We start from the raw sequence: 27,968 nt of genomic DNA, 5'->3' as shown, positions 1-27,968 counted from the left end.
AGTTTTTAATTTCCTACAATTTTTACATCACAAAATGTTTTTTAAAAATTCCTTTTCCAACCATTTAAAAATGTAAAAAAAAAATCTTCTTAGGTTTTTCAATAGATTTATATATATCATTATCATATGCCTCAGTAATTCCTAAGTATGTACCAAAAAGAATTGAAAAGAGATAAATAAATATTTGTACATTAGTGTTCAGAGCAGCTCCATCCTCAAAAGCCAAAAGGTCCAGCAATAGACGAATAGGTAAACATAATGTGGTACCTACATACAATGAAATATTAGGCAGATATAAAAAGATAAGGACATGGTTCTTGGGCCCAAAAAAAGCCATTATAAGCTTATGTCCCAGTCACAAATTCAAGGGGCCAAATGACCCACTCAGCCACAATGAGACTAAAGAAAGGATTGCTGAAAACACCCAGGAAATGCAGTCTGTCTCCTTTTGTGTGAAAAGATATGACTGACTCCACCAGTCCTGGTGACCATGTTCCTCATGAAAGAAACCAGCGTAAGAGTGAAATTAACCCTGCAGTCTAAGTTAATATAAGTTGGGCAAAAATTTTTTGATGGTCCCTGTTGAACTTCCAGGGCAAATCTGAAATTCATCTTAAAAATTTTTTCAATTATGGGAGCTCATCAGTTGCACTCTGTTAGGCACAATTGCATTGGATTTTCTGTCACTTGAAATATAGTAAATTTTAATTAATAAATTTGGGTTTTCTCTTTTATCATTTTTAATCCCCAAATCACCCTATCTTTCCTACTTTCACCCTGTCTTTCCCCTTTCACCCTATCTTCCTACTCCCCACAAAACACAAATTTCCACCACATGCCAAAAAACAAAGAAAATTGAGTACAAGCAAAAATGGATAATATGGAAGGACATAGAAAGTAGAGTGGCCACAGCAAGAATATTCAGTAATTTGGCATAGGTTTCTAGAAAATTTTTTCTAAGCTGAAATCACCTCACTTTTCCTTGAGTATCATAAGAAAGAATGCCAGCCAAGAATAATTACTTTGGAGATGAACTACTTGGATTCAAATCCCAGATTCCCTTCTTATGAAACTTCTTTGTATCTCAATTTCCTCATCTGTGAAATGGACCTGACTGAGAGTCCCTACCTCAAAATATGATTGTGATTATTAAATGCTCTGCCATATATAAAGGTAGAGATCCCTTTCACGTAGTTGGCATCATGTAAAAGTTTGCCATATTATATTTCCTTTTTATAAATATCCCTGTATGGCCTCAGCTAGTATACCCGCTCTCTTTATCACAGAAGCCAAAGACAATTTACATGGTTTTCCCTCATTTTTCAAAATGTTTTCATAAGCAAATAAAGTTAAAATAAACCAGTAGTAACTTATTGAAATGAAAAGAAGATATGGGTTATATACTCCAATATAACATTAATTCATCTCCATTTAGAATAGAGTTTACTTAACCACTTGCTAGAGGCATGTGATTTCCTCCTACTCTGCCATTTTGTCTCCTCGTTGTCAATCAGGAAGGATCCTTTGTATTGTAAGATACAGAATATCCACATCAACCTGCTTGAGGAATAAGGAAATATATCAGCTCAACTTTCTCTGTCTTGAGAAATTATATTTACACCCCCAGTTTGAGAATACAGTGTTCTCTCCATGGTGTCCTCTTCTGTGTTATCAGGTTCACTTACAAGGTACATTCTCTCATGGTTTCAAAATGACTGCCAACAAGCTCTGAGAATATAGGAAGAGGGAGAGAGTGTTCATTTTCATGAGATTTTTTTTTTTAGTACTCAACTTTGATCTGACCAATATATCTTAGGGTATTTTCCTACCCAAAGCTAATCACTGTCGGCATGTAAATTATGCCCTTTGTATTAATAATGTTGGCAAGGGGAAAATAACTTAAACCAATTAGGGTTTGTTTGTTTTTTTTCTGGAGATGGGATCAGGTGGAACAATACAGCCCAGCAGCATGATTGCTGCATAGCAGGACAGTGAAAAATGCAGGCAGGTGAAGGGACCACACTGTCTGTACCTAAGGGTTCAACCATCTTCCACGTCTCTTCCTGTCCATCACTGTCCCTGCCTATGTAACCTGTGTGTAACTACCACCTCAAATTTGCTTAAGTAACATCTCAAGTTTGAAAGCTGCATCTAGGATGTATGATTCCAGTGAAATAATAGGCTAATAAAATATGTAAACCCTCTTACTACAAACATTACGAATTATTAATAATTTTTAAATGAATAACTGAAAGTAAATTTGAAGTAAAAATTAACATTTAAAAGTAGAAAAATAATATAAAAATATAAATTCCAAACATAACTTGGAAATCTACAGAAAAAAAGGGGAAAACATACTTGATCTGAAAGCAAGGTAAGAAATAAAGAAAATCTGGCTTTGCAAAAACGGTGGTAGAAACATAGTCAAAGTATCAATAGTAATAAAAGTACCTGAACTAACTTCACAACCTAAACTGTAAGGCATATAAAATTTGATTTTCTTTAAAGTTTCAGTTTTGAAATTCTAGTGGAAACATATATACCTTGAAAATATTGTTCAAAAGAAAGTAAGACTCTGTTAGCATCAGACAAAATTGACTTTTAAATCATAAATAGTATTAGGCATAAATAGTCCAGAATGGTATGACAAATTATGAAGACAATTTTAATGATAATTGGTTTGAACTTGTATGTATCGAATGCAATAGCATTAAAACAATAAAAAATTGCCAAACTTACAACTGGAAATTAATGAATTCAAAATCATGGGACATTTGTAATATTCCTGTATTAGTAAAAACAGTGCCTCAGCAAGCAAAATAATTAAAAATGTCATAGATTTTAATGACACAATTTTCAATCTTTTTAAAAAATTTATTAATGTATGTGTGTAGAATTAATTTTTACATATATATTGTATATCACATCATGGTGCTTTTTACTTCCCGTTCTCTTGATCACCTACTCTCTCCTTCCAACCCCAGATCCCCTTTCTCTCTATAAAGTCTATCTCACTGTTACTATCATCTTTTATTTTCCTCTTTTAATTATTTATACTTTGGGTTTCTCATATATGAGAAGCCATGTAATATTAAACTTTCTGTGTCTGATTTATTATACTTAGCATTATGGAATCAAGGTGCATCTATGTTTCTATAAATGACTCAAAATTATTCTTCTTTAAGACTGAGTAGTATTCTATTGTGTATATATCCTACATTTTCTTTACCCATTCATCTGTTAGTGGCCATATCAACCACTTCCAAGATTCAGCTATTATGAGTTGTGCTGGTGTAAACAAGGGCATGTATGTGTATCACTGTAACATGATATCTTCAACTCTTTCAGGAAGATACCCAGAAGATGTACAGCTGGGTCAAATAGAATTTCAATTCTTAGTTTTTTGAAGAATCTCCATACTGATTTCTATAGTGGTTGTACTGGTTTACATTATCATCAATAATTAGAAGTATTTGATTTTCCCCACAACCTCGTGAGCACTTGTTGTTTTTTTGAGTTCTTGATGATAACCATTCTTTCTGGAGTAAGATGAAATCTCAGTGTTTGTCTTGATTTTCATCTTTCTAATGGCCAAAGATGCTGAACTTGTTAAAAAATGTATCTATTAGGCATTAGTAATTCTTCTTTTGTAAAGTATCCATTCATTTCAACTGGCTGTTTTTCATTTCGGTCTTTTATTTTTGGTAGTTATTTTTGTTTTTAGTTCTTTGTATTCTAGATATTCATCTTTTGTCTGAGGAGTAATTGCTAAAATTCTCACTGCTTGATAGGTTGTCTTTTCACTCTCTTGGCTGTTTCCTTTGCTGTGCAGAAGCTTTATCATTATATATAATCTGTTTTATTGATTCTTGGTACTATTTCTTGTGCAATGGGGTTCTGTTCAGAAAGTCCTTGCCAGGGCTGGGGATTTAGCCCAGTGGTTCCAGCACCTGCCACACAAATCCAAGGTCCTGAGTTCGATCCCCGGTACTGAAAAAAAAAAAAAAAATGAGTTGCCTTACCAGAAAGTCTTTACCTATCCCTGTTTTTCATGAATTTTACCTATTTTATCTTGCAGCAGATTCAGTGTTTCTGTTTTTCTATCTAGGACTTTGGTCCATTTTTTATTTTAGTATAGGCTGAGGAATATGGGTCTAGATTTATTTCTTCTGCATGTGAGTAGCCAGTTTTCCCAAGACTATTTGTTAAAGAGATTATCTTTTGCAATGTATATTTTTGGCCCCTTTGAAGATATCAGATGGCTGAAGGTCCCTGGCCTTGTTTCTGCATCCTCTATTTTGTTTCAGTGACCCACATTACTGGTTTTGTGCTAACACCATGCTGTGTTGATCACTATTACTTTGTAATATAATTTGAAATTCAGGTCTGTGATGCCTCCTTCCTTGCTCTTATTGCCCAGGATTGTTTTGACTATTCTGGGTGTATTCTGGTTCCATATAAATTTCAAGATTTTTTTAGTTCTGTGAAAAATGCTGTCAGTATTTTGATTTCAATAAAACTACATATCATTTTTGGTAATAAGGCCATTTAAACAATATTAGTTCTGCCTATCCAGGAACAGAGATTGCGTATACATTTTCTGATGTTCTCTTTGATCTCTTTTTTTCAGACTACTACAGTTTTTGTTATAAAAGTCTTTCATTTCCTTTGTTAGGTTAATTCCTAGGCATTTAATTTTGGGGGGCTACTGTGAATGAAATTATTTTCCTAATTTCTTTCTGGGTTGATTCATCATTGATGCACAGGAATGCTATTGATTTTGTATCCTGCTGGTTTGCTGATTTTGTTTATTCTAAGAGTTTCATAGAGGGCTTTTTCTTTTGAATCTTCTGTGTAAAACATCATATCAATGAATAAGAATAATTTAACTTCTTCCTTTCCTATATGCATCTCTTTTCTTTCTGTTATTATACTGAACAGGAGTGGTAAGCAGACACCGTTTATTGACCTGAGTTCATAACAAATGGTTTCAGTTTTCCCATTTCATATGATGCTGGCAGTGGGCTTGCCATGAATGGCTTTTATTACCTTGAGATAAGGTCCTTCCATACCAATTTTCATTAGGGTTTTTAGCATGAATGGATGTATGATTTTATCAAAGGCTAGTTCTATTTAGATGATCCTGTGATTTTTTTGCCTTTGCTCTTGTTTATGATACATTACATTTATTGATTTATACTTGTTGAATCATCCTTGCATCCCTGGAATGAAGTAAACTTTGTCATGATGTATGATCTTTTTAATGATTTGTTTATTCTGTTTGCCAGTGTCTTGTTGAGGATTTTTGCAACTATGTTCACTAAGGATATTAGCCGTAGTTTCCTTTTTTTGTTAACTCCTTGTTGGAGTTTGATATCTGGGTAATGCTAGTTTCAATGAATGTATTTGGCAATGTTTCTTCCATTTCAACTTCATGGAAGAGACTGAGGAGTATTGACACTACATCATTAGGTAGAATTCTGTGGTGAATCCACCAGGTGTAGGGTTTTTCTTAGTTGGTAGGATTTTTAGTACTGCTTCTATTCCATTGTCTGCTGATGGACTATTCAGAGCTTTCATATTTTCTTGATTAATTGTGATAATTCATATCTGTCTAGAAATTTCTCCATTTTTCTAGCCTCTTCTATTCATTGGAATATAATTTTATAACAGTTCTTTATAGCCCTCTGGATATCAGTTGTGTACATAGTGATTTCACCCTTTTTCATTTCTAATTGCATAAAAATTTTCTCTTTTTTTGGTAAGTTTAGCAAACTTTCAAAGAATCAGCTCATTGATTAATTGATCTATTGTATTTTTTATTATCAATTTCACTAATTTCCACTCTTGCTTTCATTCTAATAGTTTTGGATTTGAATTGTTCTTGTTTTTGTAGGAAATTCAAATGCATCATTCAGTTATTTACTTGGGATCACTCTATTCTTTTAATGTGTGAATTCACAAATTAAACTATAAACTTCTCTCTTAGGACTACTTTCACTGTGTCCCAAACGTTTTGGTATGTTGTACTTCCACTGTTATTTGATTCTAGAAATTGTTCAGTTTCTTCCCAGATTTTTTTCTGTGATCTATTGTTTATTCAATAAACAAAAATTCTTTGCATAGTTTCTGGGGGTTATTTTGCTACTGATCTCTAGTTTCATTCAGTTATCATTCAATAGTATGCAGGGGATTATTTCAATTATTTTGGATTTATTTAAGCAGGCTTAATGGCCTAAGATGTGGTCTATTTTGGGAAAAGTTCTGTATGCTACTAAGAAAAATGTGGGTTTTAGTTGTTGTTAGATGAAGCATTCTGGATATATCTGTTAGGCCTTCTCATTCAATGGCATTGTCTAACTGACGTTGCTTTGTTGATTTCTGTCAGATTGACCTATGTATTTATGAGACTGAGGTATTGAAGCCCCTACCATGACTCTATTGATGGCTGTCATTTTATGTCCAGTACTTTTACTTCTATGAAGTTGGATGTACAACTGATATCTCTTTCTGTTGTTTCCTTCAACAGTATATAGTGGCCATCTTTTTTTTCTGATAAGTTTTGACTGGTGTCGGCCATGTTTGAAAATAAAGTAGCTACTTATGGTTGCTTTGTTGCTCTGATGATAGAATATCATTTTCCATCCTCTTTCAGTCTATATTCTTCCTTTTGATGAGGTGTGTCTCTTATAGGAAATATATAGTTGGATTTTGTTTTCTGATCAAATCTGCCAACCTGTGTCTTTAGATTGGAGAATTAAGACCATTGACATTCAGACTTATTATAAGGTATTTATTAAATCTTGTCATTGTATTATTTTCTCATGCTTATTCCTTTATTTTGTTCTTTCTGTTTAATGTCTCTCCCCATTAAATGAATACTTTGGGATCTGTGGTGCTGACGACATCCTTCTCTCTATCGAGGATTTCTTTAATTTCTTTAATTAAGTATTTTCTGCAGTGTAGGTTTAGTAGTCATGTATTTTTAGGTCATCATGGCCATGGAAAGTCTTTACTTCTTAGTCAATTTTTAAAAATAGTTGTGCAGGACGTAGAAGTCTGGTTCACAATTGTTTTCTTTTAGGACTTTAAAAAACTTTGCTCTAAGTTCCTCTGGTCTTAAAGTTTGTACTGAGAAGTCCCTTATTACTCTGATAGCCCTTCCTTTACAGGTTAGAGTACTTGATTTTTTTTCTAACACCTTTCAGTATTTTGTCCTTTGGTTGGGTTTCTGGAATTTTGATTATGATTCTATGTGCCTCTTGTATTTAACAATGAATTCTTTCTCTAGACTTGGGAATTTTTCTGCTATGATTTCAGTGAATAAATTTTTATACCTTCTGAATAATTTTTTAATTTTTTCTTTATTCATATATTTCTGAGGGGTTTTTTGTGTCATCTAACAACTGTTAGATGCAGCTTCCATGGTGTCTTATTTTCAGAGTTCACTGAGTACATGATCTACCACATCCACCTTGTCCTCAAGTTCTGAGAATTTCTTCACCTTAGTCAAATCTGCTAATCAGGCTTTCCATTGAATTTTCTCATATCCTGAATTTGTGCTTGATTTCTTTTTCTAATTTCTAATCAGCTTTTGCAGAGTGTTGACCCTTTGGTTATATCTTGTTGCCTTGCTTTTCCATGTACCTATTATTTTTGTCTTGCAAATTGAAGATCAGTTAGGGTAGAATACCTGTCACTACTGTGGAAAACTCTGTAGTTAGATTCTATCTCTATTGATGTGTCCTTGAGTTTGATTATGTTGTAATGATTATATTTACACTCAATATAACAATTGAGGGTCCTCACAGTGTCCAACTTTCTTCTGGGGACTAGATCCCCTGACTACTCTGAGGGAAGAAAATAACCTGCAGTATTGTTGATAACACAAACTAGATTTCAACAAATAGTAAAAACTAGTTAAAAACAACAATTATGCTATGATTAACAATAGAAAAGGAGGTCCAGGGATGTAGCTCAGTAGCACCACACCTGCCTGGTAACTGCAAGGTCCTGAATTCAGTCCCCAGTACCAGGGAAAAAAAAAAATAGAAAAGAAATCAGCAATAACAAAAAAGTCATGTACGAATAAGACAGGGACATACTATAGAAAACAATAAAAGCTACAACTATACCACCTTAACAATAGAAAAGAAATCTGTAACAATAATGTGGACACAAAGACAAACCAAATATTGATATACAGTAAATATCTACTAACAGCAACAACTATTCCACCATTAATAATAGAAATTAGCAATAATAGCATAAACTGAATAGCTAAAATGAAATAAAGTTTAATAGTAATAATAATAAAATGGATGGGGTGGAGAAAGGAAAAACTGAAGGAAAATACAAAATTTGAAGGAAGAAAATGAGAAGAGGAGGAAAGAAAGTGAGATAAAAATTCAATTAAAGAATAAAAGAATTTGGTAGAGGTAATAGAAACAAATAAAAAATAAGAAAAAATTAAAAAGAGCAAACTAATGGAACAAAGAACAGCAACAAGAACATAAAAAGAGCCCAAATAATCAAATGAAAAAAACAAAAGAGAGAGAATTTAGTCTAAGCAGTTGCTCCCCCTTGAGGTGTTTGGGTGAATACTTTCCAAAGCCTGTGATACTGGAATCTACCATTAGGGGAGAGATAGTAAGTCACACCCAGGGCCTATTGTGTTTCCATGCATACTATTTACTATGTGAATGCTGAGCCCTGTCCTGTCTTTCCTGCTGGGCTGGGTCAGTCAATAGTGTGTCATCTGCCTCCAGACTATATTCCCTTCAGCAGCTTTTACAGCTGATGCTCTTCTGTGAACCCAGGCCTAGTACTATCCCCATCAGCTTTGCAGTCTGTGAGCTTGTGAGGTGCCTCCACCTCCCCACCTTGTTCCATGGGCCTATCAATCAATGGCAATTGTCCAAGCTAAGGGATATGCCTGATCACACTGGCAAAGCAAACGAATCATTGAATTCTCTCCTAGAAAATGGGAACAAGGGGAACAAAGCAGTCTACTGGACTAAATTCTAGCAATTTCACACTCAGCCCCCTCAGAAAACCACATGCAACAAACCTGCTTCTCCCCACAAAGGGAAGGACCACCATGTCTTCTTCAGCCTGAGCTTGTTGTTGCTTAAACTTCTCAGGGAGTCCTGACTAGCCCTCCCCCTTCTCTGTTACTATCTCCTGTGGCCATTTCCTATCTAGTTGCTGTGAAAAGAGGCCCCTAGAGACCCTAAAATGTAATTGTTCTGTGATTTCTTATTCCTGGAGTAGCCTAGTCTTGAAAAATAAACCTCTTCTCAAAATGGCTCCTGATTATATCAGTCCAAAATACAGCAAGTGCTTCAGTTTCTTTCTTCTTCAGCACTAGCCTGCCAAGTGGAAGCATTCACTTTCAGAGTAAAACTCTGCATTATGTTTGTAGTTTACAATAAAGGTGGCCTTTTCTTGGGCTAGTGCTGCTGAACCATTTTTTATCACTGGAGCTGCCAACTCTCTCCAGGCTTCCCTCTGTTTCCAGAGACAAATTCCTCTCAGAATTTAGGGATAGGGTTCCAGGCTGCCTCATTATCTTCTCTACACTGTTTTCAGTTTCTCTGTGATTTCTAGCTTTCCTGATTTCTAGAGCTCTTTTCTGCTTTCTCTTTGCTAAGTTGTTGTCTTCCAGGTGTCTCAACTCCAGCTCTTATAAAGGTTGTAATTTGCAAGGTTTTACTCTACCATCTTCTTTTTCTTTCATGATTTTCAATCTTGTTCTAACAGATACATGTTGAACACTGGATTAAATAGTCTGAGAATACACATTTTAAGCACTTTTGGAACATTTATAAACCCCATATGTCTATTGGGTCACAAAGTGATTCATCAAATACCAAACAAATCAGTAAAGATGAAAAGGAATGAAAACAAGAACTTATAAACAACTCTAAGCTACTATATGAAATAATATTACCTAAAGGGAAATGATTTAATAAAATTAGATGAATTGAAAATGAATAGATTTACATCTATTAAATACAGTAGCACCTCAGTTCAGGAGCACTTTTGTTTGCTAACAATTTGGTTCTCAAATAGAAGTGTTTGACAAAATTTTGTTTTTGTTCGTGAACTCTGTATTGAGTGACTAAGAGGACCATGGCCATCTTTTTTGCGTGAACATAAACGTGACTTTTTCCCCCAGAATCATGGAATGAATTAAGTTCCTGAACTGAGGTAGCACTGTAAGTTGGTAGCCAAAAATCTTCTTTCCCAATCAAAGGAATCTTTCACATATAGAGAGGTTTTGGGATGACTCCACGAAATGCACAAGTGATAGATAATTCAGATCTTTCATAAATGGTTCCAGAGTATAGGGGAAAAAAGAGCTCTGTTTTATTAGATCAATGTAACCTAGATAGTTAACATAATGACATACATAAAAGAAAAATTTTAGATCTATTTTACTATTGATGATATCCTAAAAATACTAAACAAAATATTTAACTTGCTCTAGCAATGTTGCAAAGATTCTGTCAAGCACATAAGACAAGACAAGCCTTATGCCTGGGCCTGACTATTAGGACCAGTAAAGATGTTCAAAGATGCTTTTCATTTCTGGAAATTTTCTTGTTAGTCCATGAAAGGAAGTATAGCCAGAGGTTCTTGTCCCACATGTCAAAAGCAACCAGTATCAAAAGGCCAATGGAGCACAGCATATATTTAGGGATACTCACAACTAAAACTGCAGCTAGTTTTTAAAAATATATTCTGCATCTCTATTCTGAGGACAGCAAGACAGTAAATCTTATGTATAACATAAGCCAGAATTGCAGAGAAACTGTCCTATAAAGGCCTCTCAGCAGAGAGAGGAGGGAGTGGGAGCCAGCCTTGAGAACTGCTCCTCAGCTTCCAATTGTCTTGTGCTCAGAGTCTCACTAAGTGTCCCTCCAAGGTGCAGGTATACCACGCTCCATACCTTAACCTGCATGAACACATAAAAGGTCCCTGGAGGCCATAATGGAAATACACATTCATCAGGGAAAAACATTTTTACCTAGGAACACATGAAAGTCTAGTATTATAAAAGTTTTTCATGTAATTATCAAACAGATTTTTAAAATAAAAAACTATTAACATCATCTCTGGAGAAAAATATATAATAAAATTCAGTAACTATTCCACTGTGGGAAGATAACTTAAAGCATTAGGAATAGAAAGAAATGTCCTTAATCTGGTAAAATATTTTTCTAAATCTTACACCACACTTAATGGTGAAACATCTGAAGCATTTTCTTTAAAAGATAACAGTGTTGGTAGCTCTATTCAATAATATGGAAGGCACTAACCAGCTTAATAAGATTACAAAAGGAAATAAAAGAATAACAATTGAAAAAAACTAAGCTGTCATTATTCGCTGATCAGATTTGTTCATTATACTGTTTAGATCCTAAATATTCTTCTGAAACAAGTATTAAAAGTCACCTGTTAAACCTTAGTGGCACAAGACTCCACTATGTGAAATTTTTGTACTTCATGTTTGGAATAATTTGTAATTTAAAATTGAAAAGGACATTTAAGAAAAATACCTGCATCTTGCTGAAGTAAAAGATACCTCCAGAGTCAGCTCTTTAACTATTTTAAATCCAATTCAGGGAAAGAAATGAGTCTTGATCACAATCCTTGAAAAGAATAGCAAGTAATGGCAATAAGGACCAATTAAAATTACATGTACTATAGATTGTTTTTAAATGTCTAAGGAAATAGTCATAGGACAGAGGAAGTAGGAACAGAACTGCCAACACCTGAAAGTCTGGGCTCAGCTGGTTTCCACGTATGAAAAGCAAGATCTTGCAAGATTCAAAATACATTGTCATTTATTCATGGGATACTAAAACATGCAAACAAGGCTAAGCTTCTTACAAAGCATTTGGGTAATCAAAATTAAAGTGCAGGTTGAGTATGCCTTATCTGAAATGCTTGGAATCATAAATGTTAAGGATTTCAGGGCTTGGGAGATTTTGGAATATTTGCACATGAATAATGAGATATGTGTATCATCATGGCACCAACGTCTGAACATGAAATTTGTTTCATAAACACCTGCACACAAACCCTGAGCTAAATTTATGCAATGTTTTTATTTTATGCATGAAACTGTTTCATGGACTGTGAGTACCCTTTTCCCTGGGGATGCTTCATAAACTGCTTTACTTTTTGACTGCAACCTCAGCCGTCTGAGGACAGGAGTGGAATGTTTTACTTGCAGTATAACATTGGCACTCAAAGTTTCTAATTTTGGATTTTGGATTTTTGGATGAAGGATGCCCAACCTATATGAAGGAAAAGTCATTTCTGATTGGGATAATTGCTTTTTCCCCTTAGCAGTCATGGATACATTCAAATATGCACTAATAGAGGAAATGCTTTACCAGTATTTCAGTGTCACTATTTTCTGGAACTGTGATTCTCAGCCTGGACAATAACCCACCACCACCACCCTTCACATCAGATCTAGAGGAAGAGACCAGGGCTTCCCATCCCCCACAGCCCCTCCTACCTCCAAAGTCCCTGAAGAGCATCTCCCAAGTGACGGAATCCTGAAGGAAAGGGAGCATTAATCTCCACTTTGAGAAAAGATCAAACTCTCATGTTTGAAACATTATCTAAGTTATTAAATTATTATTGGGAGAAGTGCGGCCTTCTGTTTCTTAGAACCAGAGATGATTATCAGAACAGGGTAGAGAGCCCAGTGAGTGATGCTGGAGCCACATTCTACACGACTTGGTTTGCTGCCAGTGTTTATAGTAGTCAGATTTAATTTTAGCAACACTATGAAATGTAATGTGCTGTGCATAAAATATTAATGCACTGCATAATTGGGCAGTCCAAAATAACCAAGTCCATGTTAACTAATAAATACTTAGTGAAATTTCTGTCATTTATAGACTTTCTCCACCTCTACAAAGTAAATTATATTATCTATTCTAATTCCAACCTGCTTTTACTTCCTCTGATGTTTATCTTCTGATGATAGGCATTAGAAAGGCCCCAAGCTGTTTATAAGGAAAAAAATCCTTTTCTTTGGGATAATGAGAAAGTGGATCTTGCAATATAGAATCAGGCAAATTAATATAGTCCATAAGAACAAAGCAAGAAAGCTTTCCTGTATTTTTTTTATCCATAGGTCAGCTAAAGGAGCCTGCCTTTAAAGTACACACTCCTCACCTGACCAGTGTGGAGTTATCACTGGCCTGGGAATGTACACTGAGCTTTGCCAAATTTGCTGATAAATAACTACTTTATGGAGATAAAAGAAAGAGATTGACCCTAAATATCACAGTGGTAGTGAGAAACTGAGCAAGCAAGTAAATTTTTCAGTCCTCTTCTCATTCTGTCATCTGATGAAAGATTTTCAGGACGTGCAAAGCTGCTAAATAGTCAAGATATTACGGTCTGGCCTTGATAATTTCCAACATTCTCACTAGGGATGTTCCTCTTTTTTGCAGGGATGAAATGTTCTCATTTATCCCTGATTTGGTTCCTTATTATCTTTGTTTCTGGGTAATTGTGTTGTTTTGTTTGTTCCATCTTCCCTGCTATCTCACACACACTTAAAATCATCTTGTTTGCTTACATTTGAGAAATCACATCTTAAAATATTTCTCTGTGCAGCTTGCTGTCTTTATAGCACATAGGGATATGTGGAAGTCCCTAGGTGTCGGAGAAGAAAGTAACTAGCGAGTCTTGGTCCCTGAACACAGCCAACTGGGTCGGCTATGGGTGGCATCACAACTTGGGGCTCGGGACCTGGGCTGGCCTACACCCAAGTAATGGGGACATGGTGCCTTTTGGATAAATCTCTGTTAGTACTTCATAAATGCTGTGCAGGAAAAATTAGAAAAAGGACCAAGTCCTTCAAAGTAGACACCACTGTCTTTGGTCCCATTATATCTAGTACAGTTTCATATAAATCAGAAGATTGTATGAGTTCTCACTAGCAGTATACTGTATTAGATAAGAGTGGCTCTAGATGAGGACCTTCCAAAATATTTTATTTTCCTCTTGAGTTTTCCAAAAAGATGTCTTCAACTTTCTCTACACCAGTCAATGTCCCAAACATCAGCAGCCATGGCCCCTTCACAGCTGAGATCCCTATTCTAAACTTAGAAAAACAGATCCCCCTCAGCTTCCTGTCTCTGCCCTACCTACTGACTCTCTAAACTTTCCACCTTTCCTAACTCCTATTTCCTGTCCCAGTGAAAACGCTGTGACTTTTCATCTGCAATTGGGTAAGTGCTTAACCTTCTCCCTGCAACCCATGTCCTTCCACTTCTTCCAACATTTTCCTCCAATGATGCTGTCTTTGTGCATTTTAAATATTTCCCCTTAGAAAGTAAATATCGTCCAGTTCCTCCCTTCTTTGTTAAAACATATCACACATATCTACATCTATTTTCTCCACTTCACAATTATATCGCTCCGAAGAGAAGTCAACTTTCACCTCTGGCCTACTGTTCAGCTGACTACACACAGGCTTTACTGACCATCACACCTCTGATGCTCCAGCCATGTCACTGACCAAGAATGGTCACAATACTAAATACCACTGACTATTTTTCCGTTGGTCTGCTTCTTTGTATCTCTTTATCTATCCCATGACTTCTGTTTTTCCACCTCCCTCTAGTGACACTCTTCTATTTCCTTCATGGAAAGCACCTAGATATTAGGGGTCTCTGAGGCTTCATTTCTACCACTCTTCTCTTTGTCTCACTCTTCTTGGAAGACCCGTTCCATACCCCTAAGTTCACTTATAAGTCAGACATGCTAATGACTAACAAAATTTGGTTGCTAGTCTGGAGCACTCTCTTGAACACCCAACTTCCAACTACCAGCGAACATCTCCTTCTGGGTTCTGACACATCTTATTTTTTTGGTACCGGGGATTGAACTCAGGACCTTGCGCTTGCGAGGCGGGAGCTGGAACCACTGAGCTAAATCCCTGGCCCTCTGACACACCTTTTTAGCCTTGATGCATTTAAATGAAGCTTTCCCTCCTTACTTTATTCCCGCAGCCTGCTGTTCTAACCAGCTTGTCTACAGTGGGAGCCTAAGTATAAATACCAATGCCCATACCAGTCCTCTGAGAGCCATGTTCACTCACTCTTCGCATGGATCAAGTCACTCTCTAGGTCCTACTCATAGTCCAGGTCCTATTCTCGGTCCTAGTCCTGTGTATATAAATGCATGGTGGTCTGCCTACTTCTTCTGAGTTACCTTTATGTTCTTTCAGATCACCACCATCATTTGACTGGGTTACCATGAGCAGGCGCTTCTCTTCTGAGTTCCACTTCCTTCCTAAGTTCTTCCTTAGTTCCACTTTCCTTCTGGCAAATTCCAACTCCTGCCTGTTCTTGAAAATAGAGTTTTATATAGCCTTTACCATTCATTCACACATTGTGTATGGCTGCTTTTGTGCTACAGTAAGAGTAGCAAGGCAGAGTATTTAAAACATCAACCATATGGCTGATGAAGCTGAAAGTATTTACTACTTGGTTCATTACAGAAAAAAATTGTCCCTCTGCTCTACGATAGTCTCTGAACTTTCCAAAATAGAAATAATTCACTCTTCCACCCCAAATTGCTCCCCAATACTTAGAGAACAAACTTAGAACTTCTTAGCACTCTACCTCTGACCTACAGGTCCTTTTCCAGGCTCATCTCACCATCTTCCTCTAAACTCCTTGAATGTGTTGTACTTAGAATAGGGCTCAGTTGATGGCTCCGAGACCAGTACAACACACTCTTTGCCTTTGAAGTCAAACCCTGGCTTTTTCCCCTTAACCTAGCTACCACTTTAAGATTCAAATCATATGTCACTTTCCTAAGAAAACTTTCCCTAATCACAACATTTTAATCAGTTACCCTTTTCCCTGGCACCCATACCTTCCTATCCTTCCCTCTCAAATCTCAGTCTATAATAATTACCTTGACTTCCTTCTCTTTGTCCCTTAACTGTAAATTTCTTGCAGACTATAACCTGTTTGCCATGTATCTGTAGCAACCATCACAATGTCTGGCAGGTAGATTGTGCTTAAGAAATTACTAACTGAATAAGTGAATGAGTGGCATTTGTCATCTCTGAGCTGTTCCTTAACTATTAACTGGAAGTAAGACTATCTAACCTATAAAGTTACTTGATGCATCATATACAAAGTGTCATATACAAGATCCCAGTACTTTATTTAGTACCCAATAAAGGCAAGTCTGCTATGTACATCTCCCATAAATAGCCCAGAGTTCTAGCCTACTCAGTTCAAGAAGAAACTATTGACTTGGAACAAAATTTAGTATTTATAGACTTTGGCTTCAGGAGACTTACAAACTGATAGGCGGTAAGGAAAGAAGTCACTATAATACAAACTACAGTAGGTATAATGCCCTGAGACACACAAATAAAAAGACAACACACAGTTAAAAAGACTGCCCAGTCAGATAGCTTATTTTTACATAATAAATTATAGTTGACCCATTGTTTTCCTAATTTGTTAGAGAAATGCTAAAATGCAATCTTCTACAATTATGACAAAAATAAAGTTAATGATAAAATTAATAATTTATTTTTTAATGTTTGCAAAGTTTTATTAAAGGTAGGAAAAAAACAGGCTCTGCAGAGCAAGTTTGGGCCAGGTAAAATTAGCAAAAGCGGTGGACCCTACTGGCTAAGAGGGGATCACCAATGCAAGAGAGAACACAGGGGTCAGTGAAGTTAATTTATGAATCAAAGTGGTACCTTTAAGAATAAGCAAAAGAAGTATGGGGAAAGCTTTACACAAGTACATTACTTTATCTGAAGTTACAAGAAATAAAAATTATAATAGCCTTAAACTGTCTTTCCAAAGGTCATGAACAGTTCACCAATAAAGAAAGACCAATGACTTGTCACTGAAAAGAAATTTCAAACTTATGGGTGGAGAATTGTACTGAGTGAAACACTTGCAGCCTCAAGAAACATAAATACTACCTTAAAATAGGTTAAACAATAAGAAATATGGGATCATACTCACTAAATCCAAATGAAAAGAAACAGCCTCTTCTTGAACATTTATTTTTATTTTTTGAGACCATAGTATTTGTATGCTGTTAAAGAATACATTATGGTAATTTGATACAGGCATATAATGCATAAAATCAAATCAGGGTAAGAAACATTTGTATCTTTTAGAGCATTATTTTTATGTATTGACAATTCTATACTATTCTCGTCATTTTGCAGTATAAATGGTTTTAATCAATAGTTACCCTATTGTGCTACAGAAAATTGGAACAAATTCTTCCTCTCTGTTCTGATCCCTATTATTTGACTTCCTTCCATCCTCCTGCCCTACTGCTATTCCCAGTCTCTGTGACCACTATTCTACTCCATTCTTCTATGAGATCGACTTTTTAGTTTCTAAGTAAAAATATATGATACTTGTCTTTCTGTCTAGCTTATTTCACACTTAACATAGTGATGTCCAGTCCCACCCATGTTGCTGCAAATGACAGAATTTCATTTTTCTTTATGGCTGAATAACACCACTGTGTATATCTACCTTGTTTTGTTATCTATTTAATGGGGATTAAATGATTTTATATCTTAATTACTGGAAACAGTGCTTCAATAAGCATGGGAGTCCAAGCATCTATGATATAATCATTTCATCTTCTTTGGATATATCCTAGACTTGGTGAAACACATGGTAGCTCTACTTTTAGTTTGTTTGGGTTTTTGGGGTTTTTGATTTGTTTGTTTTTTCGCTCTTACTTTTTAAAAAAATTATTTTCTTGGTATATTTTAGGTATACAATATGTTTACTTTTTTGTTAAATTCTTTTATTGGTACATTTTAGGTATACAACACAATTACATTTCTCATTGGGAATTGTACCTTTACATAATGCATCTTGGTTCTTATTTTTTCCCCATTCCTAGCCCTCCCTTCACCCCCTCCACCCTTCCCTATTTACAAAGACTTCATTTCCATTTTTTCCATTTCTCAGCGTTTTTCCTTTCCCTTCTTTCCTTTCCCCTGCCCCTCCCACTACCCCTACCCCTTTGGACCTTTTCTTCCGATTTTGCATTATCGATTATTCATTCTAATCATTGGTACATTTTAGCTATACAATATAATGACATTCATCATTGGAAATTTGCACCTTTACATAGTCTCTCTTGGTTCTTAGTTTTCACCCTTGCCCAGCCCTCCCTTCAACCCCTCCATCCCTCCCTATTTACAAAAATTTTGTTCCTATTTTTCCATTTTCTCATATTAATCCCATTCGGTTCTATCCTTTCCCCTAGCCCTCCCACTTCCTTCCCCTTTGCCCCTTTTCTTCCTATTTCACATTACCTATTATACATTTTACTCCTTATTTACACTTTCAGTTTCTCACACCAGAGAAACTATTTGGTATTTATACATGTGTATCCTATTTATTTCACTTAAGAGTATTGCCTCAATGTGCAACCACTTAGCTATAAATGTCTCTAATTTCTCATTTTTTATGGCTGAGTAGTACTCCATTTTATTTTTTAAAACCACATTTTCTTGATCCAGTCTCCAGTTGATGGGCAGTTGGGCTGTTTCCAAGTTTTAGCTATCACAGACTGTGCTGCTATAAACATGGGCACACATATATCACTGTGGTATGATTCTTTTAATTCTTTGGGGAAGATCCAAAGCAGTGGATTAGTGGAATCAAATGGGACTTCCAGTCCTAGTTCTTTGAGGTATCTCCGTACTGATTTCCACAGTGCTTGCACCAGTCTACACTCCCACCAACAGTGGAACAGGGTTCCTCTTTCCCCACAGCCCTGCCAGTATTTATTGGGTGATTTCATGATAGCAGCCATTCTTTCTGGAGGGAGGTGGAATCTCAGCTTTGTTTTCATTTTCATCTCTCGAATGACCAGTGATGTTGAACATCTTTTCATGTATTTATTTGCTATTTCTACTTCTTTGTCTGAGAAATATCTGTTCATTTCAGATGTCCATTTCTGGATTGGGTCTTTAAATTTGGGAGGTCTGATCTTTTTAAGTTCTTTATAGATTCGAGATAGTAGAACTTTGTCTGATGAAAAGCAGGTGAAGATATTTTCCCACATTGTGGGTTGTCTCTCCACACTGCTGGTGGTTTCTCTTGCTGTGCAGAAGCTTTTGAATAAGAAGAGATCCCAGTTGTTGTTTGTGCTAGTTCACAGGCAACTGAGGTTTTGTGCATAAAATCTTTTCCTACACCGATGACTTCAAGAGATCTATCTAACCTCTGTTCCAACTGGTTCAGAGTTTCTATATTAATATTTAGATCTTTAATCCATGTTGATTTTAGTTTAGTGCATGGAGAGAGATATAGGTCTAGTTTTAATCTTTGGCAAGTTGAAACCCAATTTTTCCAGCACCATTTATTAAAGAGGCTATCTTTCCTCCAGTGAGGGTGTTTGGCTCCTTTATCAAAGATGAGATGGCTGAGTGTGTCTGGCGTTGTTTCTGCATCTTCTAATCTATTCCACTGGTCCTCAGGTCTGTTTCTTTGCCAGTACCATGCTGTTTTTATCACAGTAGCTTTGTAGTAGAGTTGCAGGTTGGGGATTGTGATACCCCCCTGCCATGTCTCTGTTACCTAGAATTGCTTTTGCTATTCTGGGTCTCTTCTTGTTCCAAATGAATTTTTGGATTGTTTTCTTGAGGTCTATGAAGTATGCTGCTGGGATCTCAATTGGAATTGCATTAAATCTATATAGCAGTTTTGGAAGTATGGCCATTTTCACTCTATTAATCCTTCCTACCCAGGAGCAGGGGATGTCTGTCCATTTTCTGATATCATCTTCAATCTCTCTTTTCAGAGTGCCATAGTTTTCAAAGAAGAGGTCTTTGATTTCTTTCGTTAGGATGATTTCTAGGTATTTCAGTTTTTTGGATGCTATTGTGAAAGGAATTATTTGCCCTATTTCTCTCTCAGTGAGTCTTTCATTCGTGTAGAGGAAAGCTATTGATTTTTGTGTGTTGACCTTATAACCAGCTACTTGCCTGAATTTGGTTATTAAGTCTAGAAGACTTTTGGTGGAGTTCTTGGGGTCTTCTATGTAGAGTATCATGTCATCTGCAAATAATGACAATTTGACTACTTCGTTTCCTATCTTTATTTCTTTTATTTCTTTCTCTTGTGTAATTGCTGTGGCTAATGTTTCCAGAACTATATTGAACAAGAGTGGTGATAGTGGGCATCCTTGTCTTGTTCCTGATTTTAGTGTGAAGGATTTCAGGTTTTGACCACTTAGTATGATATTGGCTGCTGGTTTTTCATAGATAGCTTCTATCAGTTTGAGGTAGAGACCATCTATTGCAATTTTTTGTAGGGCTTTTATCATGAATGCATGTTGGATTTTGTCAAATGCTTTTTCTGCATCTATGGAGATAATCATATGGTTTTTGTTCTTGTCTCTATTGATATAGTGTATTATATTGATTGATTTGCATATGTTGAAACATCCCTGTATCCCTGGGACGAATCCCACTTGGTCAGGGTGTATGATCTTCTTGATGATCTTCTGCATTCTATTTGCCAGGATCTTATTAAGTGTTTTTGCATCTATGTTCATTAGTGAGATTGGCCTATAGTTCTCCTTTTCGGTTGGGTCTTTCTCTGCTTTGGGGATCAAGGTGATGCTTGTTCCAGGAATGAATTTGGAAGTATTGCTTCCCTTTCAATTTCATTGATGAGTTTAAACAGTAGTGGCAGCAGTTCCTCTCTAAATGTCTTGTAGAATTCAGCAGTGAAGCCATCAGGGTCCGGGATTTTCTTAGTTGATAAGTTTTTAATTACCTTTTCAATTTCATTGGCTGATATTGGGTTGTTTAGAATTTTTAGGTCTTCTTTGTTCAACTTTGGTAATTCATATGTATCTAGGAATCTGTCCATTTCTTCTGTGTTGTCCATCTTATTGGCGTATAGCTTCTGGAAGTAGGTATTGATGATCCTCTGGATTTCTGCTGGGTCTGTTGTAATTTCACCCTTTTCATTCCTAATTGCATGGATTTGGGCCCTTTCTTTCCTTTTTCTGATAAGGTTGGCTAAGGGTTTGTCAATTTTGATTCTTTGGAAGAACCAGCTCTTGGCTTCATTGATTTTTTGTATCATTCTCTTAGTCTCCTTTCCATTGATTTCTCCTCCCATCTTTATAATTTCCTCCCTTGTATGAGCTCTGGGGTTGTCCTGCTCTTCTTTTTCTAGAAGCTTGAGGTGCAGCATCAGAATGTTTAATTGTGCTCGTTCTGTTTTCCTAACATGAGTATTCACTGCTATGAATTTCCCTCGTAAGGCTGCTTTCATTGTGTCCCATAGATTCCGATATGTTGTATAGTCACTGTCATTTAATTGAAGGAACTGTCTGATTTCTTCTTTAATTTCCTCTGTGACTCATTGGTTATTCAGAAGTGTGTTGTTCAATTTCCATGTGTTCATGAAATTTTTTGAGTTTCTTTTGCTATGGATCTCCAATTTCATCACACTATGGTCTGATAATATACAGGGGATAACTTCAATTCCTTTGTACTTACTTAAACATGTTCTATGTGTGAGTATGTGGTCTATTTTGGAGAATGACCCGTGTGCCGAGAAGAATGTGTATTCTGATTTTGTGGGGTGGAAGACTCTGTAAACATCTGTTAAGTTCATTTGTTCAAGAGTTCGATTGAGTTCTAGTATTTCATTACTTATTTTTAGTCTAGTTGATCTATCTATTTGTGACAGTGGGGTGTTGAGGTCCCCCACTACAATTGTATTAGTGCATATATGACTTTTCATGTCCATTAGTATTTGTTTTAAATAGTTGGGTGCACTAGTGTTTGGTGCATAGATATTTATGATTGTCATCTCTTCCTCTTGGATTTTTCCCTTTACAAGGAAGTAGTGTCCTTCTTCGTCTCTCTTAATCAGTGTTGGTTTGAAATCTACTTGATCTGCAAATAGGATAGCTACTCCTGATTTTTTTCAGGTTCCTGTCACATGGAGTATTGTTTTCCACCCTTTAACTTTCAGTCTATGAGTTTCCTTTTGAATTAAGTGTGTTTCCTGTATGCAGCATATTGTTGGATTTTGCTTCTTGACCCATTCTGCCAGTCTATTTCTTTTGATTGGTGAATTGAAACCATTAACATTGATGGTTATAACTGAAGCATATTGACTTGTCATTGCCATGACTTTTTCTTTTTGTTGGGTTCTCCCCCTTTTACATTTAATTTCTTGTCATGCCAGATGGGTTCATTCTTCTTTGCTTCCTGGTGTTGTGATCCTCAATGTCTGTTCCTAGGATATTGTTTAAAATTCTTTGGAGTGCTGGTTTGGTATTCACGAAGTTCCTAAGGTGCTCTTTGTCATGAAAGTATCTTATTTCTCCATCCATTTTGAAAGATAGTTTTGCAGGGTACATCAATCAGAGTTGGAGGCTGTTTTCTTTTAGGGCTTGGAATATGTCACTCCAAGCTCTTCTTCCCTTGATGGTTTGAGTTGAGACGTCTGCTGTGATTCTGATGGGCTTTCCTTTGTATGTGATTTGTTTCTTTTCTCTAACTGCTTGGAGAACTTTGTTCTTCTGTTGAGTTTCTGGAATCTTAACAATTATATGCCTATGTGTAGATTTTTTTTGATCAAGGCTATTTGGACTCCTGTATGCCTCACTTATCTGTATGTCAAGTTCTTTTCCCCTGCTTGGGAAGTTTTCTGCTATTACTTCTGTGAAGAGTTTTTTTTATGTCTTCTGCACTCTCTCCTGTTTCTTCATTGACTCCAATCTGTCTTATGTTATTCTTCTTTGCATCATCTAGCAGCTGCTGGATTATTTTCTCATGTTAGCTTATAATTTTGAAGCAATTTTTCTTTTTCTGGTCATTAATTGCAATCTTATCTTCTATATCTGAAATTCTGTCCTCACATTGGCTCATTCTGCTGTGTAGACTTTCAGTCGAGTTTTTAATCTCTTGGAAATCTATTTGCATCTGTTTTACGGATTCCATTTGTTTCCTATGTTGGGATTCCATTATGTTCCTCAGCTCCTCTCTAGATTTATTAATCATGTCTTATACTAGGAGCACAATTTCTCCTGTTATCTGAGAAGTTATTTCTGATTTCATTTTTTCCAGATCCCCTTTTGTTGCAGTAGAGACTCCAGGTGGTTGAGTATCAGAATGTTCCATCTCATTTCCCTTTGGGGTTGCTGTAGGTGATCTGGAAGTCTGGTTTTGAGACTTATTTACATTTTTTCTCATTTTGACTGCACAGGGCGGGGGCTCTGGATATTGTTGTTTGTCAGATGAATAGTTTGGAAATATTTTCTTCCATTCTGTATGTGGCCTCTTAAATGTTGATTAACTCCTCTGCTGTGCAGAAACTTATTAATTTAACATAAACTTGTCTACTTCTACTTTTGTTTTGTATGTCTTTGGGATTCTACCAAAAAATCATTGCCTATACTAATGTCTAACAGTGATTTACCTATGGCTTTGTTTAGTAAGTTCATAGCTTCAAATTTTATAATTAGGCCTTTTATCCATTTTGATTGATTTTGTGTACAGTGAGAGGAAAAGGTATAGTTTCACTCTTCTGCATATACATTGAATTTTTCCCGAACCATTTATTGAAAAGACTGTCCTTTTCACATTGTCTGCTCTTAGTGCTTTTCTAAAAAAATCAGCTGTCTGTATGAACATGGATTAATTTCTGGGTTTGCTATTCTGTTTCATTGGTCTGTGTATCTACCTTTATGACCATATCATGCTGTTTTGGTTACTGTAATTTTATAGTATGTTTTGAAGTCAGATTTTGTGATGTCTCCAGCTTTTGTTTTGTTGCTCAGGATTGCTTCAGCTATTCTGGCTCTATTGTGGTTCTAAATGAGTTTTAGGATTGTTTTTCCCATTTCACTGAAGCCAGCCATTGGTGGGGTTTTTTGGCTTAAATTCTTTTATTGGTACATTTTAGGTATACAATACATTTACATTTATCAATGGGTGTTTGTACCTGTACATGATGTATCTTGGTTCTTATTTTTTCCCCATTACCTGTGTGCCCTTCCCTGAACCAGCCACTGGTATTTTTATGGGAATTGCATTGAAGCTATAGATCACTTTGCATAGTATGGTGATTTTAACAATATTGATTATTCAGTTCCATGAACATGGGATTTCTTTCTTTTTTCATGTGCTAAATAATACCTAAATATACCTAAATAAGGTATAATTACCTGTGTCAGTGTTTTATAGTTGTAAAGCTTTTTCACATTCTTGGTTGAATTTAGCCCTAAATATTTTATTTGTGTAGCTATAGGGTTGGTTTCTTATTTTCTTTTTCAGGAAGTTCATTATCACAACATAAACAGCTACTGTATTTTGTATAGTGATTTTTTTATCCTGAAACATTACCGAATTCATTTATCCATTCTACAAGCTTTTTGATTATTTAGGGTTTTCTATGTATAAAATTATATTATCTGTAAACATAGATGATTTAACTTTGCAGTTTAGATGTACTATATTTCTTTTTCTTGCCTAATTTCTCTTGCTAAGATGTTCAGTACTATATTAAATAAGAATGGTGAAAGTAGATATGCTTCTCTTGTTTCTGATTTTAGAAGAAACCCTTTCAGCTCTTTCCCACTGAATATCATACTGGCTGTGGGGTTTTCACATATAGCTTTTAGTGTTTTTAGGTGCATTTTTCTGTTGAAAGTTTTTATGATGAAGTGATGTTGAATCTTATCAAATGAATTTTCGGCATCTATAAAAATGTGTAAAGATTTTTGACCTTCATTCTGTTGATGTGTTACATCATGCTTTATTTTTAATTTTTATTGTGAGTGATACATAAAAACATAAACTACATCTTAGCAGGGTATAATGTAATGTGTTGATACATGTATACATTGCTAATGTTCAAATCAGGTTAAGCGAATTTATCTCCTTAAACATTTGTCATTTCTTTATGATTAAAACTTTCATAATCATGTCTTCTAGCTTTTTAAAATGTACAGTACATTACTATTACCTACAATCATGCTACTAAGCAATAAGACACCTGAAATTCTTGCTCCTAACTGTAATTTAATAACCATAAATCAAACTTTCCCCATTCTTTCTCCAGCCTCCATTGACCACCAGTCTTCTTTCAACTTTCATGAGATCAATTTTTTCAGATTCCACATAGGAATGAAAACACAGATTTGTCTTTCTGTGCCTGGCTTATTTCTTTTAACATAATCACCTTCAATTCCATCAATGCTGCTGCATGTCCCAGGATTTCACTCATTTTTGTGGCTGAATAGTATTCCACTGTGTACGGATACACAAGATTTTCTTCATGCATCCATACAATGATGGACACTTAGGTGGCTTCCATCTCTTGGCTATTGTGAATAATGTTACAATGAACATGCAATGGCAGGTTCTCTTGGACGTGCTGTTTTTATATCCTTTAGATATGAAAAACCCAGCAGTGAATTTCTGGATCTCATGTAAGTTTATTTTTAATTTTTGAGGGAACTTCATACTTTTTTTTTTTTTTGCAGTACTGGGAATCAAACTCAGGACCTTGTGCTTGTGAAGCAGGTGTGGTACCACTGAGCTAAATTCCTGAAGCCAGAACTCCATATTTTTTACACAGTAACTATCCTAATTTACAGCCCCACAAACATTGTATAAAATTTGCTTTCTCCACATCTTAACTAATACTTATCATTAATCTTTTCAATAACAACCAACCTACTTGAGTGATATTTTATTGTGGATTTCATTTGCATTTCCCTGATGATCAGTAAGGTTAAGCATTTTATTCATATACCTAATAAGCTGTTGTTATAGCTTATGTCTAGATGTCCCCTCAAAGCCTCATATCATAGGTGGGGCTTTTTCAGAGGTGACTGAATCTAGAGGGTGTGATTGATTCATGGTACAATGCTAAGATTGAGGGTGCTAAAATTAAGGGTGGGTAATTAATAAATCAGTCCACTGACTGGATTGGTACCACCCTAATCCCAGTAACCTGGATAGAATATAAAAGAGGCAGAAAAAAGCTACTAAGGTCCCTTGCTTGCTTTGCTACCTTCTGCCTGCCATGAACCGTTTCTACCCTGAGATGTCTGTCTGCCATCCCACCCTGCCTTGGAGCCAGTCAATGATGGACTTCTATAATTTGTGAGCTAAATGAACATTTCCTCCCTTAACTTGTGAGTGTTGAGGGGCCGGGGATTTAGCTCAGTGGTTCCAGTGCCTGCCTCGCAAGCACAAGGTCCTGAGTTCGATATCAAAATGTTTTTTACCTTTGATGTTGGAAAGCTTGATTACAAAATCTCTTGGGGTAGAATTGGTTGAATTAAATTCGACCCTCTGACCTGTTGTACCTGAGTGTGTGTGTATCTGTGTGTGTGTGTGTGTGTGTATGTATATATCTTTCCCTAGGTTTTGGAAAATTCTTATTATTACTTTGGATAATATTTCTACTCCTTTGGCATTCTCTAGTCATTTTTTTTTTTTAGTACTGGGGATCAAACTCGTTACCTTGCTTTTGCTAGGCAGGTGACGGAACCACTGAGCTAAATCACCAGCCCTTCTCTATTCATTTTTAAACTTCAGAAACACAAACATTTGCACTAGTAGTACTGTCTCAGTGCTCCTTGTAAGCTTTCTTTAGTCTTCTTCATTCTTCTTTTTCTCCTCTGTGTATTTTCAACTAGTATCATAGTCACTTTCTTCATTTCTGGGACAAAATACCCAATACCAAAAATGTAAAGGAGATGTTTATTTGAGCTCTTATTACAGTCCATGTTTAGTTGGTTCCAAGGTAAGATAGCATGGCAGAGGAGCATGGCAGAGGTGCATGGCAGATGAGAACTGTTCAAAACATTGTGGACAAAGAGCAGAGAGCAGAGGGAGGAGCTGGGAAGTGAAATAAACTCTTCCACACCACACCCTCAGTTACCTGTTGACTTTGACCAGACTCAGCCTCTCCTTAGACTAGACTCAGCCTCCCAACATCAAGCCAGCTATACTGCCACTATAATCCAATCACATCTCAAAAGCTCTGCCTATAATCACATGAGGCTTTGTGAAACATGTAGATATAAACCGTAACAACTAATTTATTTTTGAACTCAATAATAGTTTTAGTCTTTCATATTTAGATTCATAGATCCTTTCAAGTTATTTTTATGTATGGAAATAAAGGGTTGAGGTTAATTTTTTACATATGGATACCAGGTGTTCTAGTATCATTTGTTGAAAACATTATCTTTTGCTCTGCTCTTGAGTTGAGTTTATGTTCTATAAAATGTTAATGTTAAATAATCTTACAAAAGTCAGCAGACCATATATGTGTGGTTCTATTTCTAGATTCTGTTTTATTCCAATGATCTATATGTCTTTCCTTACACCAACACTGCCTTGATTACTGTAGTTTTAGAAGAAGTCTTAAAATTAGGTACTAAACATCTTCCAACACTTTTTTTTTCTCTTTTTACTTTTCCAGGTCCTTTGTACTCCTACATAACTTTTAAATTTCAACATCCAATTCATCATTTATAGCAAGTATACATAGACCTGAATTTGTATATATACCTTGTGTTTTCTAATCCTGCTAAATTCAAATACAAGTTCTAGGGGGAGTCCTCCTCATCCTGTCTTGGTTGCAACCTGGTGGAGCAAGCTGGAGAAAGCAGGTCCCAGTCAGGCAGCAACTGCTCGGCCCCACTCGGCCAAGCTGGCAGCTGGTCTAGTTGGTGTTAGGTTTCAGGAGCTTTTTAATAAGAAAAGATCCCACTTGCTCTTTGTACTAGTTCACATGCAGCTGAGGTTTTGTTCATGAAAACTTTTCCTACACCAATGTCTTCAAGTATCCTACTTAACCTCTCTTCCAACCAGTTTAGTGTTTCTGTTTTAATATTTAGATCTTTAATCCATTTCTATT

General features: G+C 35.9%; 1 long non-coding RNA gene across 2 annotated transcripts in view; it reads right to left on the bottom strand.

Moving 5' to 3' along the window:
- Positions 1–44: 44 nt before the first annotated feature.
- LOC147825989 (uncharacterized) overlaps positions 45–27,968 on the bottom strand; it is a 38,972-nt gene continuing 11,048 nt past the window's right edge. Inside the window, exon 3 of one of the 2 annotated variants that reach the window (XR_015440132.1) lies at positions 45–3,990. This is a non-coding gene — a long non-coding RNA (uncharacterized LOC147825989). The remainder of the gene's footprint in view (positions 3,991–27,968) is intronic. The other variant, XR_015440133.1, reaches the window with a different exon arrangement.

Source organism: Heterocephalus glaber, unplaced genomic scaffold (genome assembly GCF_053883595.1).
Source record: "Heterocephalus glaber isolate CG9 unplaced genomic scaffold, H.glaber_assembly_v1.0 deba00001481, whole genome shotgun sequence".
NCBI classification, from domain to species: domain Eukaryota; kingdom Metazoa; phylum Chordata; class Mammalia; order Rodentia; family Bathyergidae; genus Heterocephalus; species Heterocephalus glaber.
The sequence above is the reverse complement of the archived record's forward strand: the minus strand, read 5'-3'. Positions and strand labels throughout refer to the sequence as shown.